General features: G+C 38.0%; 1 protein-coding gene across 1 annotated transcript in view; it reads right to left on the reverse strand.

Moving 5' to 3' along the window:
- Positions 1 to 18015, reverse strand: part of TM9SF3 (transmembrane 9 superfamily protein member 3) — a 357433-nt gene that overhangs the window by 22156 nt on the left and 317262 nt on the right. The gene's annotated exons all lie outside the window — the stretch shown is intronic.

The following is an 18015-nucleotide window of genomic DNA, read 5'->3' on the forward strand; positions in this document are numbered from 1 at the left end:
TGCCTAGGGCAAGTTTAAATAAAAAATATATCTCACTATAAAGTTACACTTTATTTTTAAGTTGTAAAGTAGGAGTACAATCAACAAGTCTACTTTAACTAAGACAACTGGTGAACTTTTGTCTGGCCTGGTGCAAAATTAATCAACATTTAAATTTACTTATGCATAATTTGAATAAAAAGTCTTCTAAAAAAACTAGACAAGTCAATTGCATTATTGCTTTAGCTGCCAGCTGTCACAGGATGATTTTAATCTCAACTACCATGAAAATAGTTAATGAGAGGGGGGGGGGGACTCAATCCAATGAAGTACTGGGTACTTTCAGGAACATCCCTTAGAATGTTCCTTCCTAAAATGTATCTAGCACCAAATACTACCAAAATGTATTTAAAATTAACTAGTTTTGAGGAAGAAGAGAAAAAACAGAAATTCTGACTGGCCTCAAGGAGGTGAATTTTACTCCCAAGTTGTAATCATGCTTAACAAGGTCTCATTTTCCAGGATTACTGGAAACCCTAATATAGTTCTTCACTTTTGCTAGGCTAGTAAATGCCATCCATTCTGTGCTTATTTTGAAATTTGTAAAACACCTTTGTGTTTTACAAATTTCTCTGAAATATTTTATTTAATAGTAATGAATAAATTATAACATACCTCTGTATATTTCTGATTTTAAGGGGGGCATCTTGTGTCAATGCAAAAGCACTTAAGAAATAAACAGTATAAATAATTATCTGTTTTATGAATAAGATACACAGTTTCAGTACTTATAGTTGAACTAATTATAAAAAAATGCATAAAAATCTCTATTCTTGAATGCATTATAATTTTCTACATAAATGAGAGCTTACATATGCTCAATTTTTCCTACTTTCCATTAATATTTTAGAAATAAACAAGGCGTTACCTTTTATTCAGTCAGTAGGATTTCTTCTCTACCAATTCTCCTTATGCAATTAGATTACGAAATGATATGTTAAAACAATATTACATAATTTAAAATAATGTAAAACTCATAATGTGTTCCTCAATACTGACACACAGGCAGTCCAACACCCCAGGATCACAGTGGTAATCCTGGTTTCGGCAATCAATAAGTTAGTATAATTATGTTGAATATTTAAAATTTTTGGCTTCATTAAACAGGAATGTGTGGTTTTCATTTATCGCATGGAATGCTAGTTCCGATGAATTCGCACGTGATGCACGGACTGAAGCTTCATGTTGCTTAACCCTCGAGTTTAAAATACATCTGGTAGATCCAATGTAAGAATAAATTTTTTAAACTTTACACTTAAGGGGGAGGGTGAAAATATTAATTTCAGTATTTATCGTAAGCCCATGAATACGGGGATGTTCCTACACTATAGTAGCTACCACCCATACTCATATAAAAGGTCAATCACATTAAACCAGTTCTTAAATGCATTCAAATACCCTTCCACACAACTTGCCCTACAAATAAAAATAGAACGGAGGAACTGGTTCCTCTGTTCTTCTATTTCTCTACCAATAGCATTAAATTAGAATGCTAAAGACAGAATAATCAATAACAAACATAATGCCAGGATTAATAAAAAATATTTTATTTCAATGCTGTTAAGTTGAACACTGGTATAGACAAATTAACAACCTTTTTTAGAGGTACAGAAAAGAAAATAGTAGTAAAACCAGGCTGTAAATTATATGCAACACTAAAAAAAAATCACACGGTACTATCGACTTCCGAACAAACACATAACTTTGTCTACAACATTTCATGTAAGTAGGCTGTGATTCTTCTTACATTGGATCTACCAGATTTATTTTAAACTCGAGAGTTAAGCACATCAGTCTGTGCATCACATGCGAATGCATCGGAACTAGCATTCCTTGCAATAAATGAAAAGCACAGATTCCTGTTTAATGAAGGCAAAATTTTAAATATTCAACATAATTATACTAAGTTACTGATTGCCGAAACTTTAGAAATGAAATTACATAAAAAAACTCTATTAGCATCCGCTATCCATTTCTCATATCTGATTCGTGGTCATTCGAACACATATGTACCAAAGACTAATCTCCTATTTATAAGATTCTGAACACACGTTTCGTTAGTTTCATTCCACCCTGTGAACACGACACTTCTCGAAAAGTTTTGGCCCGCTGAAGGGAGAAAATTTGTGGATTTTAAATTCATTGGTTTATCATACTTTTATCTCATTTTAATAGTATTTCATTCTTATTTCAAATTTGCGTTTAAGACAAAATGTCTTCCTTCACTAAAAGTTGCATGGGGGGGGGGGGTTGATATTTCTGGGGTCGGGTTGGAGTTCACCACTGTGATCCTCGGGTGTTGGACTGCCCGTGTGTCAATAGTGAGGAACGCATTGTGAGTTTTAAATTATGTAATATTGTTTTAACGTATCATTTCTTAATCTTGCATAAGGAGAATTGGTAAGGAAATCCTGCTGACTGAATAAAAGGTAACCCCTTGTTTATTTCTAAAAATTATAATTTTAAAAAAAAATGAAGATCTGTGATAAATGTGCCAAGTTAAGTAAACATTTTTTTAAAAATAAATAAAAAAAAAAAAATTAAGATTACAATATTTTAGCTTAATTCATACAGCAATATTACGGGGGGGGGGTTAAGAAACACAAAAAACTTGCATTTCTTAAACCAAATTGTTTAAGAAATGTTATAAGTTACTAAATTAGAATATAATAATATGCTGAAAATGCTATAAAATGTTAAATGTTTTTACTTTTTAATCATTTATACTTACAGTATAAATAATTATATTCATAAATTTTTAATATAACTTTTCATATACTGTATCTTTCATGTTGCTGAGTGTTGTGAGGCACTCGGAAACATGAATGTTGTAAAAGAAAAATAGAAATATGTGGCTCTGTCATAAGCCTTTAAATCCTGGTGGGGCAAAATAAGGTGGCACAATCACTTCGGTTATTTTTAACCAAATTATTATATTTTTATATAATAATCAGCTATTGTTGATTGTTAAATTTTAAATATTTTTAAGTTTTAATAATTTTAAATATTGATACTATGATTTAGATTTAAGATGAGCTAAGTATTACTAATCAGGAGGAGTAATACATTACTGCAGTTAATATCATAGTTTACTTTGAAGAAATTACAAGTGGGTTAATTTTGAATCAAAAATTGAGGAAAAGATGTCAATCCTTGATGCAGGTGATTCCCTCACTAAAGGACACAGTCAGAATTCACAAAACCAATGGGCCTACAGGTGGATTAAAACATTTTGACTAAAATACTATAAAACACTGATAAAATAGGGAAATTACTTAACTGTGGAAGTTGATTCTTTAACATTAATTTGAATATAAATTACATTAATATTCAAAATATTTAATCATCATATATTTTAACATGCCTTTGCAAACATTGTATACTGTGCTAGAAGACCCCCTGCTATGCAGGCAAATTGGGTTAGATATACCAATATAAATTTTGTGGATCTGCCTATTTGTTCAAAGACAATACAGGTTGGACTGAAATTTAAAGCCAGTCAACACAGAACAGTGGCTGAATGTTACAACAAGAATCTCTCTCTCCACACACACACACACACACACACACACACACACACACACACACACACACACACAGTGCTTAGTCTTGAATAATCTTCATGGAAAATGTTATTCAAAGATGAACATACAAGGAGTAATTGAAAAGAATGGGGGACTCATTTTATCTTAAAATTGCAGCATCTTAGTGAATTGAAACTTGTCGAAACCAGCTTTGATTGAAATGATTCTAATCACCCATTTATCTACAATCATGTATGATGAAGCCATTCAGCTTCATCATTTCCCATATAATAATTCAGTCACAAAACTTTTTTCTCACAGCTTGTAAGCTCAAATACACCTTTAAAGCAGAAGGAATCAGAGTCAAAAATTAAGAAAAATTATATGAGCAGCAGTTGATGCAAACACTAACTGAGATTGTCAGAACAAGTAAATGGGGTATGGCAGATTGCAGATGCAAATTAAATTTGGTAAAATCAGAACCAACAAACAACATGTATATTTTTGAAATGAATAAGGAAGTTTTTGATGAGATGTTTAGATATTTTCACAGATCAATTTGTTCTGTTAGTTTGGCTACTCATGATACTTGATGTAGTAGCATTACAAGTTGGGGGGCTGCATGAATTGAGATTTTCAGATATGGTGTCCACATGAGTGCACACACGCACAGCAAGAATATACTTGACTCCATGACATAACATGGTCTCGCATACACACTACTCAGACTCCTTATATCAGAAAACAACAATTAAAAAATAAATATAAAATATATAAATATAAAAAGTAGAGGCAACAAGATTATATACAATAATGTCAGTCTGAATCTTACTCTGATAAGTAATATTCAGACTGATTTGAATGCCTCATAGAACTGTACCAATATATTCAATCTGATGGATTATCTAGCAGCAAACCAAGAAAAACTGTTTCAAAACAATTTCAAATAAGAACACTTGGACCTCTCTCTCTCTCTCTCTCTCTCTCTCTCTCTCTCTCTCTCTGATGCCTCTGTAATAACATCAGAAGTCATGTTGGGAAGATGGAGTTTTTCTTGGGGGGGGGGGGGACAGTTTTCCTGACATTAAGTCTTAATGAACCAGATGATCTTCAACTTCTACATAGTATTTCTAGGGTGACAGATTTCAGACCATCTGTGACCCTAGAAATACTAAGTGGAAGTTGAGTACCATCGTATCAGTTCCATCAATTTTAGACTCCTAAGTAGTAGCCTTAACAATAATCACTGGAACAACATCCACAAAAAGCCTAATGAACACTAACATAACTGATAAAACATTCAGTTTACTTATTAAAAAATATAAAGGAAAAAAAAAAAAACTGAAAATCGAAATGGATTTTATTACTTTTAATTTGAAAGTTTAAAGTCCTTTTAAAGTTTATTTTGTTTCTAAAATAATATTAAGGTTTTCAACATTTCTATGTCCAAATAAAGTAAAATACAATTACATATACATAAAAATGTACCACTGAACCTTTTTGTATTTAATCTGCCAGTTGTGTATCATTTTACAGGTTAAGGTTTCCTACCCCCCCCCCTCCAAATTCTGATGTCAACTACTACATCACTGACCTAACTTCCTCCTGAGCACCCACTATCTGGTAAGCAATGAACAAAAGTTCGATGTCAAAGCCAGGGTTAAATGTGCACCATTCCCACACTAACTAGCATGCATCCTATCCTATCCTACAGACTATGAAGATATGGGCATTACATTAGACTGTCGCAGGCAAGTTTACTGGCCAAATGGTCCAAGGGGAGCCATCGCAGATTCTTTTCATGTTGACAGGAATCCAAGTGGTGCATTAGAGCTTGTTTCCTCAACCACCAGAAGTCCCCTTTCCAAATTTTCACAGCAGGACACTGGATTCCTATGGTTTAGCCTATTAGCATCACTTACAATTGAGTTTACCTCGCCACAAGTGCCCACACTGAAAGATAGTAAGTAATGAACCATTTACATGATTTGACTCAGTTGAGTCATTACAAAAAAAGGGACTTGAATCAGTTATTTGAGTCATCAAATCACTTCTTGACATAGTAGCAGCTGCCAGCATCAGAAATTTAATTCAAACACTGATTTGTGTCATCAAACATCCCAAATCTTCCTGAGGGAAATGACAAGTAACTTCATGAAAATAAATGATTCTGTGCAGCAAACAGATATAAAGGACTGGAGGAAGGGGGAACTCATGATGTGTTGGTCTAGGTCAGGGATGGCAAACCATTTTAAGCTGCATGCCAAAATTAGCTAAATCTTTAAAAAAAATTACCATCCTGGAAGATGATATTCAAGATATTTAAATCTCTTACCTTTGCAATGAACTGTCTTACACCAACAATGAAAGCAACACAGAGATGGGGGGGGGAACTCCTGGTGCCTTCAGACAATAAATACACTTTACTTTGAAACAACATCACTCCAGGAATCCACCATGAGTCATGACAATGCATATTCATGCAGTGACTTGTTTGAAATCAGAGTGGTGAGATGTACTGATAAAATTGTGATTAAAAGTGTGTGAATACTGTATATGTGTAGTGTTGTGTATCATTGTTCTTCTGGTCATTTAGCCGCTAGACCCCTGCTGGGGCCCAACGTTGCCCACACCTGGAGGCAGACCAGGTACCCAGTAATTTCATATTTACTCTGGCAAGCCCTGCTACCTAGTTTCCTGAGATTTCAGTAGCAACAACCTATATATATAGTCGATTTCGGTTAATTGCAACAGATCACTTTGGCCCAATTAAGCAAAATTTTAATGAGCTGAAAAGAACATTCTAACGAAGGCAAAAAAGGTATGAATAAAATAAAGGGAATGTGATATTTAAAGAAAGCACACTGTATTTAAGTTATATTTTGGTACAAACATTTATTTAAAAATAACTAAAGCTAAAAGCAAACAAAATGTACGTACGTACATATAATGTACATTATATAGTACATTACAGTACAGAATAATGTCTGTGTCAAACAAAGGTTACAGATTACTTAAGGGTTGTTACTTTGAAAAAAAATTATGAAGTGTACATGTTCTCTTTATGGACTGCAATTCTTTATGGACTAATACTGATAAAGGATGCCTTCATTGCCTTCCTGCATGAAATAGCATTTCAATTCAGGAATACATTTCCTGGCGTCCTAGTTAGTCACTCGCTTAGATATATCATAGTCATCATTTTCTTGGTCTATTGGTGTCTCTGAGTGTTTTGCCGCAATTTGTTCAATAATCGTTTTCTAATAATCTTCATTTTCATCGTGGCATTGAAGGTCATTGTCAATTGTTAAAAATTCTTCACAATTTTGGACCAGTTGCAGTTCCAAAGCCATTTCATTTTCTGTAAGCAGCAAAACAATTCCAAATTGTTTTGCTGCTTATTCCTCGCCAGCTATCAGCGATAAATTGTGCAGCTTTTAACATTGAAACTTTTGCACTAATTTTGCAATAACTTCTATTGATTTCGAAGATGATGTCGGCAGGTTTTCCTCAATGGCTTCAAGGATGTGATTAAACAGCTTTCTGCGATAATAGGTCTTCAAATTTTTTATAATTCCCGCGTCCATAGGCTGTATTAGGGATGTGGTGCTAAGAGGTAAAAATTCCAGTTCAATATTTTTTTAACCAGCTACATTAGAGTGTGCCATGCAGTTGTCCAATATCAACAGAATTTTTCTGAACTTCCGTTGCAGTTCCGCATCCCAGTCCATAAAAATATATGTGGTCATCCACGCCTTCTACTGGCATAATATGAAACTGGCAAACTGCCTATTGTAAGCCCCTTGAAACAACAAGGTTTAGCACTTTTACCAATACCAAAAAGTTTGAGTTTATCATTTCCTAATATGTTTGAGCAGCACAACACTGTTACACGATCCATTGCTTTCTTTGAACCAGACAGTGTTATGTGTTGGTAGCTGAGGGAACCATTCGGCGTAGCACGATAATACAGGCCTGTTTCATCAGTGTTGTAAATGTCATCCCCACTAAATTTTTTAAGCAACTCTGGCAGTTTTTCAGATTTCCATTGCTCAGCAATGTCCTTCTCGCCATGTGCTTTTTTGTTTGTTTGTTTTTAGGAGCATTAGCAATTAAGGCCATATTGCTCCGTCGATATGTGGCGGTCATTCCCTGACTTTTCTGCATCCTTCGTATTTGGTCATGGGCTCGAACCCCAGTCTAATCAAGGAGCGTGTGCTACGCACTGCTGCTCCTGCCCACCTGGCTACGGAGGCACCGTGTTTTCTATTACTAATGTCACATCTACACTTCCATTGAGACAACAAACCACCTGTTGCTTTCAAATTTACATGACCTAGCTTTTTGGCCAACTCTTCTGACTTGGTTTTTAGCATCGGGCCGCTTACACACACTCCTCGTTTAGATACAGTGGAAAACTATTGATTCAATGCATCATTGATGTCTGGATCTTTGCCTTCTCTCTTTCGCTTATGAAATGTTTTCTTTAAACCAACGCACAATGTCCACTCCTCTCTAAGATTTTCTTGTTGCTGTAGCAGTCGTAAAATTGTAGATTTTTGGCACCTTTATTATCTCAGCTAGCTGATGATGACTGATGTTAGGAGGTTGACTTTATCTTGTCAAGAACAGCAATTTTTTTCGAAAGCGACAAATCTTTACGTGGCATCTTGACAGGGGTCTTAAATGTACTGAAAAAAAAAGGGGGGGGGGGACCAAAATCAGTGCACTGTTTGGTACAGTTTTTAATCTATTCTAACCCACAAGATATATATATATATTATATATGTACCTAGTGTGATCGTAAACAACTGCAAGCAGAATTTCTTCAGAATCCGATTACCACGACACAGAATAAATGTAAAACAACCAATCTACAGCATGACTTCGCAATAACTGACTCGGCTGCTGCCCACATGATCTCTTTGTTACGAACTATCTAAATTAGTTTATTGTTCAATAAACTATATTTAGATGTTTGTGTGCACCATCTAAACATAGTTTATTGTTCAATCATGACTTTAATTGCCACAATTAAGCAGCAAGTTGGCTCAAATAAGCAGAACAAATTCAGGCTAAATATGTGGTTTGTTTCTGTTCTTCATATTTTGCCCCAAATTAACTAGGAACAAATTAACTAATTTGCACTATATAAAAAGTGCTTTTTAGAGAGTTATATAGCGAAAATTTCACCATCCAAGGTCGTGGAACGAATTACCAAAAAACAATATGTTACTGGGTTCACATTACGATATTTTCGCGATACGATGGTATCTCTGGAACTGGGTACACTGTATTGTATAACTATGCGAGTGGTTTGAAATGCACTATTTATTAATGTTTAACATTCATTTTATTGCAATTAATGCTCACATTTTCGATTTTGTTGAAACTTGATACTTTTGGGGGGGGGACCATAAACCCGGGAACTCGTAAAACGAGAACTGTCTGTATGTATATATAGTAGGTAGAGCAGGGGGGGAAAGACTTGGGGGAAAGACAGAAATATGGGGATGGTAGGGAAGGGAAGAAACAGTTTCCTTCCTCCCCCTGCTAGGGGGAAGGGTGTTTAATGTGAATAGGGTTAGGGCACCCTATTCAGATCACCAAATGGCATTTGGCAGCATAGATGCGATTTGTTCAGTGGTTCCAGTCCGATCTCAGCAGAGATCAGACTATTTATAAAGTCATTCGTGGTATAAATCCCGTCTGTGTTGTCTTTACTGTCACCTGTTGTTGTGATCAGTTTAGATCTGCTTCATTATTTCTGTGGGCAGTGTAACTTTCTAGATAGTTATGATGTCGGTCCTCAACATTGGGTTTGATGTTAGTTTAGTGCAATCTGTGCTCTCCTCGTAATAAACATCTTCTGGGTGAAGTGTGAAAATGCCTCATATTTGTTTGAAGAGAAAAGATGGTACTCTTGATTTTTTGGCAGATATGTAATCTTCGTGATGAATTGGCTACATAGATCATCATAGAGAGGGCATTCGTGCATGAGGTGAATCCAAGTCTGTTTCCTCGCAGGGGAACCCTGGGTCGCCTTCTACGCCAAAGGACACTAACTTAGCCCTGATTACATATGTCCTGTGAGAAGATATGCGGTATACAATCCTGGCAAGAACCATGGGAGGAGGTTTTGGGTAGGTCTTGTTGATGGCTGGGATGAATTTCCTTGTAATTTCTCCATTAGAAGACTGATTACAGCACTCCTGCCATACCTGCTGCATATGGGCACGAGGTCGAGGAGGGGCCATCCATCACCTAGAGTGCACGAGTGCTTACTGCAGGCACGACAGATTGAGAGCAGAACTTACGCTGCATCAAATCAAGAATTCTTTTGTTTACGGTGGAGGTTGCTTTGCTGTACCAAGCTCCAGCTGCATAGGTAATAGCAGGAATGTAGATGGTCTTGTAGTAGAGTGAGAGATTGCTTTTTAGACCCAGTCCCGACGGGAATCCCTTGCGAGTAGGGCTGTATAACTCCTGATTTTCTTTCTGATGTTCTTGAGGTGGTGTTGGAAGGACAGATTTTTGTCTAGAGTTATTCCCAGGTACTTCAGCTGTTCCGATAATTTGATTGTTGCATTTCCAATTTTTATTTATGGCAGTCTGGATATGCAGAGCGTGCCTTTGAGCAGTAGCGAGTTTGTTTTTCTCAGCAAGATGGTTAAGAAGTGAACCTTGGCCCAGTCTTGAAGGAGCTGTATGACAGGACCCACAAGAGTCTCAAGCTGAATTCTGGAATCCGCGGCAACTGTCAGAACAAGGTCATCCACAAAGGCCTATGAGCAGACCTACCCCCAGGTCTTAGGCGAGGAAGTCATCCCTCACAAGATTCTGAAGCAGCAGCCCCAGCACTAACCCCTGGGGACAGCTGCAGAAGATCTGCCTGGTCAATTTCTGATATGGTGCAGCAACAGTGATTTTGTGGCTTGATAGAACTTTTCATGATTTAGAAAAGGTTGTTTGGAATGCCAGCCTGCAGAGGACACTCAGACACGAGAGGGTGTTGTACACTCCCACAAAATCAATAGAGATCATTAGGAAATATTTTTTGTGAGTATTCAGTCTGTGAAATCAGTGCTTGTAGGGCATCCACAGTGGATCGCCAAAGCCTAAATCGGAACTGGTTCACTGATGGGAGATTAGCTGCTTTACTTGTGCTGGATTCTGCCATGGATCAGTCATTCTAGAAGTTTACTGCAAACTATAAGTAAGGCAATGGGCCTGTAGGAGTCCGGAAGTTGTGGGGGTTTGGTCAGATTTTTAATGATCAACTTGACATTTGCTTCTTTCCAATCATCTGGGAAGATTCCTGTGCGAAGACATGAGTTGCAGCAGCAGGTCAGGGGCAGAGTCCACCACCTGTTTGACAATCTCGGGCTCCATTAAGTTGGGCCCCAGGCACTTCTTACTCTTTATACAAGACACTGCCGCCCTTAATTCCTCAAGTGTAAAGTCAGTCTCTGTTTCCTGGACCTTGTAATTTTTGTTGCCAGAGCATATCTGATGTTGTTCCGGTGTTGCTGGGTCAACGTGAGGTTGGAAAGCCACACTAAGTATGTTTGAGATCCATTCTGTAGTTATTGTTCCTTGCTGGGTCCAGGTGGCAGTGATGTTGTTTTGATGTTTGAAATTTTATTGGAACACGTTAAATTCCAGGTACCAAAAAATTTTTTATCCGATGGCAAAAAATTTGCCATCGATTTTCCACCCATGGTCTAGGTAAATAACAGGCATACAACTACCTCACCCTGCACACTAATAATGACCATCACTGAATGAAAATCATAAAAATATCTGATTCTTTCAGGAATAGTCAAATGAAGAGGTGAACTTAAGCTGCACTTCTTAGTGTGTTTATTTTCGGCAAGCCAAGTGAAACCTAGTAAATAACTGTCATTGTTTAGGATAGCAACAGAATGACAATAATCCATGTCAGTTACTTGCACTCATTACCACTACTAATACCTAAATATTCTCTCACCTATGGACTGTTCCTGGAGACAATCTTAGAACAAGCATGCTGTACTGCCAAGGGCTGATCCTTCATGTATTTTTTTTTTTTTTTTTTTAATTTGGGGTTGGGAACAGTATAGGAAAATGAGATATCCAAAAATATCTGCACAATACAGGCACTGCTCTTCTTAGACTAATGTTATTAGCAGAGCCCTCCTCAGGGTTCAGTGCTGGTGTAATGGTTGCTTTCTATATTTATTAATGATAGTGATGAAGGCATATCAGGTTTAATGTCTAAGTTTTCAGTTGATATGGAGGTTGGCAAGGTATGTTACTACAGTGTAAAGTGTGCTAATTGTCTGACGGCCAGGGGTTTCCCCCCCCCCATCTCTGCATCGTGTCCTCTGTTTTTGAGACACAAGAACTCTGGAGGTCAGAGATTTAAAACGTGTGTGGGGAGTGGAATGTCGTGTAGTGTTATGTTCTGTTGTTTATCTGATCATTTAGCTGTTGGGCCACTATTGGGACCCATCGTTGCCACTAGGAGCAGGTCAGGCACCCAGTAGATTATTTAAGTACTCTGGCAGGCCTGCCACCTATTTTCCAAGGATTTCTGTCAAAAGGCCTATTTATAAAAAAAGAAAGGGGGGGGGTGAACACTAGAATTTGGAAAGGCCAAAAGAGATTTTCGAGACAGCGGTTGAATTTAGACATTGATTAGAATTTGGCAGCATGTTTAATGGGGTGTACTCGGTCAGTTTAGTTAGAGTGGGGAGGGACTGAAGATTGGGGTGAAATGAACAGAAGGATTGGGACGACAGAGTAGGCATCCCCAAAGAGGTCAGTGGTGATAGCCCCACCGGGCAAAAGTATGGGGGGAGGCAGGGAGTTAGAGACCCATTTTCCCCCTGCCTGGGGATGGGGGTTTTAAAGGGAACTGGGTTTGAATACCCAATTCACATTGCCAAATGGCATGTTGCGCGAAGTCCAGTAGGATGGTAAAACTGCCCATCATGCTCCGGGGGTAGGATATGTTCGCTGACAGTGGGGAGTGGGAGAGACAGACATTTACTTCATTGCATTCTATTTTTATACTTTTTTTAGGTTTAGCTTTGCTTTTAGGAAGCTGTGACCTGTCAGTATAAATGTTACAAAACATCCAGGGGCATACCACTTAGGTGGCTTTGGGCTAACCATTGCCACCTGTGGCAGAAACCTTTTGGTAACCAGACCTCTGGTTTTCTGCTCCCACATTGTTTGCCATAGCTAGTGTAGCTTTGTGGCTATTCTTTTTTTTTTTTTTTTTTTTTTTTTCCCCCCAGCATTGAAGGTTGGCTGTATCACGGGTTATCCCCAGAAATCCTGTGGGTATGCCCTTTTTAAGTCTATAATACAAGCCTCTTTTGGCTACCTCCAAGGTAAAGTGGGAGAGCTCCGACCAGCAACTGTAGTGCAGGTGTGCTTACTGTGCGACATGCTCTGGTAATAGTGAGAAGTATTGTTCTTTGTGTTGATTCTAATTTATTCCTATTTCTTACTATGGCCGAGCGGGTGAACCACACACAGGCTGCATTGGTGATAACAGATAAGAACATTGCGTGGTATATGATTGCAAGGGTCTTTCTTTTGAGGCCACAGTCTGCTCGACTGATCCAGGCACAATCATACCTTCATAATTTCTCACTTTCTTCGCCGAGTAGGTCACAAATGGGGGGGGGGGTGGTAAAAAGTTAATTTTGAATCAAAGGCTACTCCAAGATATTGTAGTTTTGTTACCATTTTTATAGTAGTTGTGTTAATTTTGATTTGTAGACATCTTCTAATGTCCAAATTGCCTTTTAGAAGTATTTGTTTGGTTTTTCCGGCAATATTTTGAGCATGTGCATTTGTGCCCATTCCTGCAGCTGCAAGAGCAGCAGTTGATCTTTGCTCTACAACCACTCCCGTGTTTCCTTTTACAAGGAAAATCATGTTATCTGCAAAGGCCAGGCTTTCCACAGGACCCAGATCCTAGGCCAGAAATTCATCCAGAACAATATTCCAGAAGAAAGACCCAAGGACTGAACCCTGCAGGCAGCCTTTATTCATAGGGCGTGTCAATTCCTGGAACCTTGTGCGTACTGAGACACTTCTGTCTGTAAGGTAGTTGTTTATTACCTTATAGAGGTTTTGTGGGGCATTTGCCTGGCAGAGTCTCCTAAGGACACTAGGCCACTAAAGTGAGTCAAATGCCCCAGCAAAGTCAATGGAGATTGCCAACATATATTTCTCCTGTGAGTTTTGTTGTCAGCAGGTAGTGCATGGCATCCTCCGTAGAGTTGCCCAGCTTAAAACCATACTGATTGTTGGAATGTAAACCTGCTTCCACGTAGTATTGAGTTAATCTGCTATATATTAGTCTTTTGTATATTTTTCCTAGTACAGGGAGTAGGGCTATTGGTCTATATGATTTGGGATCAGTAGAGGGTTTCTCAGGGTTTTTGAGAATTAATGTTAACGCTGCTTTTTTCCATATATTTGGGAATATACCTTCTATCATACAGTTATTATATAGTGCTATTAATTTGTCTGGTGCTATTTCCACTAATTTTTGATAATCTCAACCTCTAAGAGATCAAAACCTGGGCATTTGTTTTTAGTTTTAGATAGTGCTATTTCTAAGTCTTTTATAGTAAACAGAGGTTCGATATTGGCATTGTCATATTCAGTGTTTTCTTTTATAATGTCCATCTGGGTGGGGGAATGATCCCTGGTTTCAGTCTGAATAATACTGTCTAGAATGTTATTTACAGAATCCACCCAACACAGGGTTGGGGTTCCATCTGGTTTGAAAGTAGTTTCTAAAACATCTTCTCTTGGCAGCTTTTTGGTCACTATTCTGTAGACAACTCCCGAAGGGTTATTGTTTCCAGTAATTCCCACCATGTGCCTGCAGCATTCCTTTTTCTTGTCTCTTATGAGGGCTGTATACTGATTCCTGAGAGTTCTATAAGAATCTCTCAGTGCATCCACCTCATTTTGTGGCCAAGATGAAATGTCTCCTCGCCTCGTGTACTATTCTCCAGAGAATAGTCAGTTCAGGGCATCACCAGGGAACTGCTTGTTTCCTCATTTTTTTTCCCACGGGATACAGGTTTGCTGTTTTTGTTAAAATGTTTGTCATAGTCAGTGCTTGCTAGTCTGGGCTACAGTTGCCTGATCTAGACCACTCATTTTCCTGATCTAGACCACTCATTTTCCTGTTTTTGCAGCTGCTGTTATGTTCTGCAAAAATCTGCCAGTTTGCCTTTTTGAGGTTATACCTTTTGATATCCAACAGGGTTATTTGTAATTGACTGTTTAGTTTGAAGGAAATCGCTCTATGATTTGATGTGGTCCAGGCTGGCTGAACACATTAGTCTATGATTTTATAAGCTATTGAATTGGTGGCAAGAATAACATCAATGTAACTCTCCCACATGGTACTGTTTGGTTGGGTTAGCACTTGAAAGGGTGAGGTGGCTGTATTGTCTGAAAGTATCTGCCCGTTGCGTGTGCCTGCTCCGTCTTCTGTACGGCTATGCCATAAGGCTGACCGGCAGTTGACATCACCACATCCACTATGATGTTTACAGTAGGCAGCAAGTCTGACTACTAGTAGGAATATAAATGATTAAAAATGAATAGTAGGTATTCAATAGTTGGATTTATATCTTCACCTGGTCTGGAATATAGCGAAATAATGAAAAACTGTCCTACAGCAACTGGTGATACAGGCACACATACACTCCCACTGAGGAGCAGAGGTGACCCACCTTTGTGACTGTAAGGTCAGTATTTTTAATGACTATTGCTGTAGAAGGGACATCTGAGGTGTATTCTATTATTTTATAGCCTCTTGGCTATCCCTGAACCCTACCCATATCTGTGTGGGGCTCCTAGAGTACCAAGATATCTATATTATTTTCTTCTAATTTGAGTTTGATCAGATCTCCAACAGCTCTTTATCTTTGAGCATTCAATTGGATGAGATTTAGAGCCCTAGTCACATTTATGCTTTCGATCTGGCCCATAGTTGGTCCTAAATTGTATAAGTTTTGCCCTTTTTTTTTTATAACTGGGGCATTTATCATCCCTGATACTATGTGTATAGTCAGCCAGCCGTGCTGCCTTACAGGTAGCACATTTTGGCTGCTGAGACTTGTTTTTGTAATCATGGCCAGCTACTGAACAGTGACCACACATGGGTTCTTTCTGACTGCAGTCTCCAGCAATGTGACCATATTTATGGCAGTTAAAGCATCTTTGGATAGAGAAATGTTCTCTAAATCTATGGCTGGTCCAGCCAGCATAGATTCTCTGTTGTCCCTGCAATAACTTCCAAATTTTTGGTGTAAATTATGCAATTATGTTGAGCTGTCCATTTCTTTTGTTTTTTGTTGACTTTTCAGCAGGAACTCAACAGAAAATTCATCTGTTGTCATTTCATTGTTAAAGTTTTTGAAGTAGATCATTTTGTAGTTTACAATAATACACCTATGTAAATCTAAGCAGATGCCATTACAGAATTTTTAGTGCAAACCCCCTGGAGTACTTTTGCAAACCCCTGGGGGTTCATGAACCACCGGTTGAGTACCACTGTTATAGGCCTAATGACTTTGATGATACAATGAACAGCTGTGCAGAGAAACAGAATGGGCCAGTAAATTAGAATGTCTTGTAATGGTGGATTTTAACTGGAACTTGTGGGTTAGTCAATAGCACGCTAGTAAGACTTCAGCAACATGTTTGAGGAGCAACCAAAGGGAGTAATACCCTCGATCTGATTATCCATGCATTAAGAATTTGCAGATAAAGGAACCACTAAGTGACGGTGATCACAGTGTACTGATGTGGGATTTACTTAAAGATGTAACTACCATCAAGGGTAAAGGGAAGGGTTTTTGTAAAGGTCTCAACAGTTTTTAAATTCTATAGAGTGGGATCAAATGATGATGTTACCAACGGTGAATTCTAAATGGGAAGACTTCAGGGACTTAATCTTGGAGGCTACTAGGCTTTACATAGCAACTAAGAAATACTGTTCAAGGTCCATGCCTAAATGGATGTTGGAAGAATTAATGAGGCTCATGGCAAAGAAGAAAAATGCATGGGATGCATATAAATTATCAGGCAACACAGAAGCCTATGGCAGATATAAATCTTTAATCAAGTCACAAAGGAGGTTAGGTAGGTGAAAGTGAAGGCAGATTACAAGAAATATTTGGCAAAGGATGCAAAGAAAAACAGCAAAGAGTTCTTTACTTATGTAAACTCTAGAAGGAAGGGGACGAATCAGATTGGTTCACTTAATATAGAGGGTTTTGACTATTGATGATACTGCTCAAGTAGCTGATAAACCGAATGAGTATTTTGCATCTACATTCAACACGAGACATTATTCAAGGAGGGGAATGCCAGAAGTTTATCAAACTAACAAGGAGCTAAGTGATTTTGTAATAATTGAGACCAAAGCAGAGGAAAAATTGTTGAAGTTAAACCTAAAAAAGCACATGGGACAGATGGAATCAATCCAACTATAAAGAAGGAGGCAGCAAGGGAAGTAAGCAAATCCTTAGCCATAATTATGAGAGCATCCTTAGAGTGTGGGGTTCCCCATAAACTGGAGATGTGCAAATGTATCTCCAATTCACAAAAGGGGTTCAAAGGGTGACACAAATAATTATAGACCTGTTAGTTTAACTTCTGTTCCAGGGAAAATAATGGAACTCCGATACAGGCTCACCTTGACAAGACAGCAATAATAGCTAAGACAGAGAATGGGTTTGTTAAGGGGAAGTCTTTTCTGACAAATTTGATTGGATACTATGATGTGGTCACAAAGGAACTGGATGCAAAAAATAATTTTGATATCATATACTTGGATTTCAGGAAAGTGTAGTAATTATGTTGCACATGGAAGTGTGTTGTACAAATTGGAGCAGTATGGCATTAAAGGCAAGTTACTGCAATGGATAAAGGGATAGTTGAGTGGGAGACAGAAAAGAATGGTAATAAATGGACACTGCTCTTTGTGAACTAATGTTTGGTGATGGGGCCCATTGTTGTTTTGTGTATTTATCAATGATAACGATGAAGGTATATCAACCTTAATTAGCATTAGCAGAGGCATATGATGCAAGAAAGAAAGCTTATTCAGCATCAGCCAAAAAAAAAAAAAAAAAAACATCACTCCCATTTCACCCCTCCGTTTGCTCGAAATACCTGTCCAGTTGAGCCTTAAATTTGTTTAGGCTATCAACTTCAACAACAAGTGATGGAAGTCGGTTCCACCAACCAACCACCTGCTGGCCAAAGGCAAATTTCCGCACATCTATCCGACATCCGTCCTTCCTCAATTTGAATTTATGCCCTCTGAGTTGATTATTCTGAGCAAGATGAAGAATCCCATTGGCATTGAGCATGCTCAAACCATTAAAAGCCTTATACACCTCTATCAGATCACCTCGCC

This window comes from Mastigoproctus giganteus, chromosome 3, assembly GCF_048544385.1.
Source record: "Mastigoproctus giganteus isolate SK-2022 chromosome 3, ASM4854438v1, whole genome shotgun sequence".
Taxonomy (NCBI): Eukaryota; Metazoa; Arthropoda; class Arachnida; order Uropygi; family Thelyphonidae; genus Mastigoproctus; species Mastigoproctus giganteus.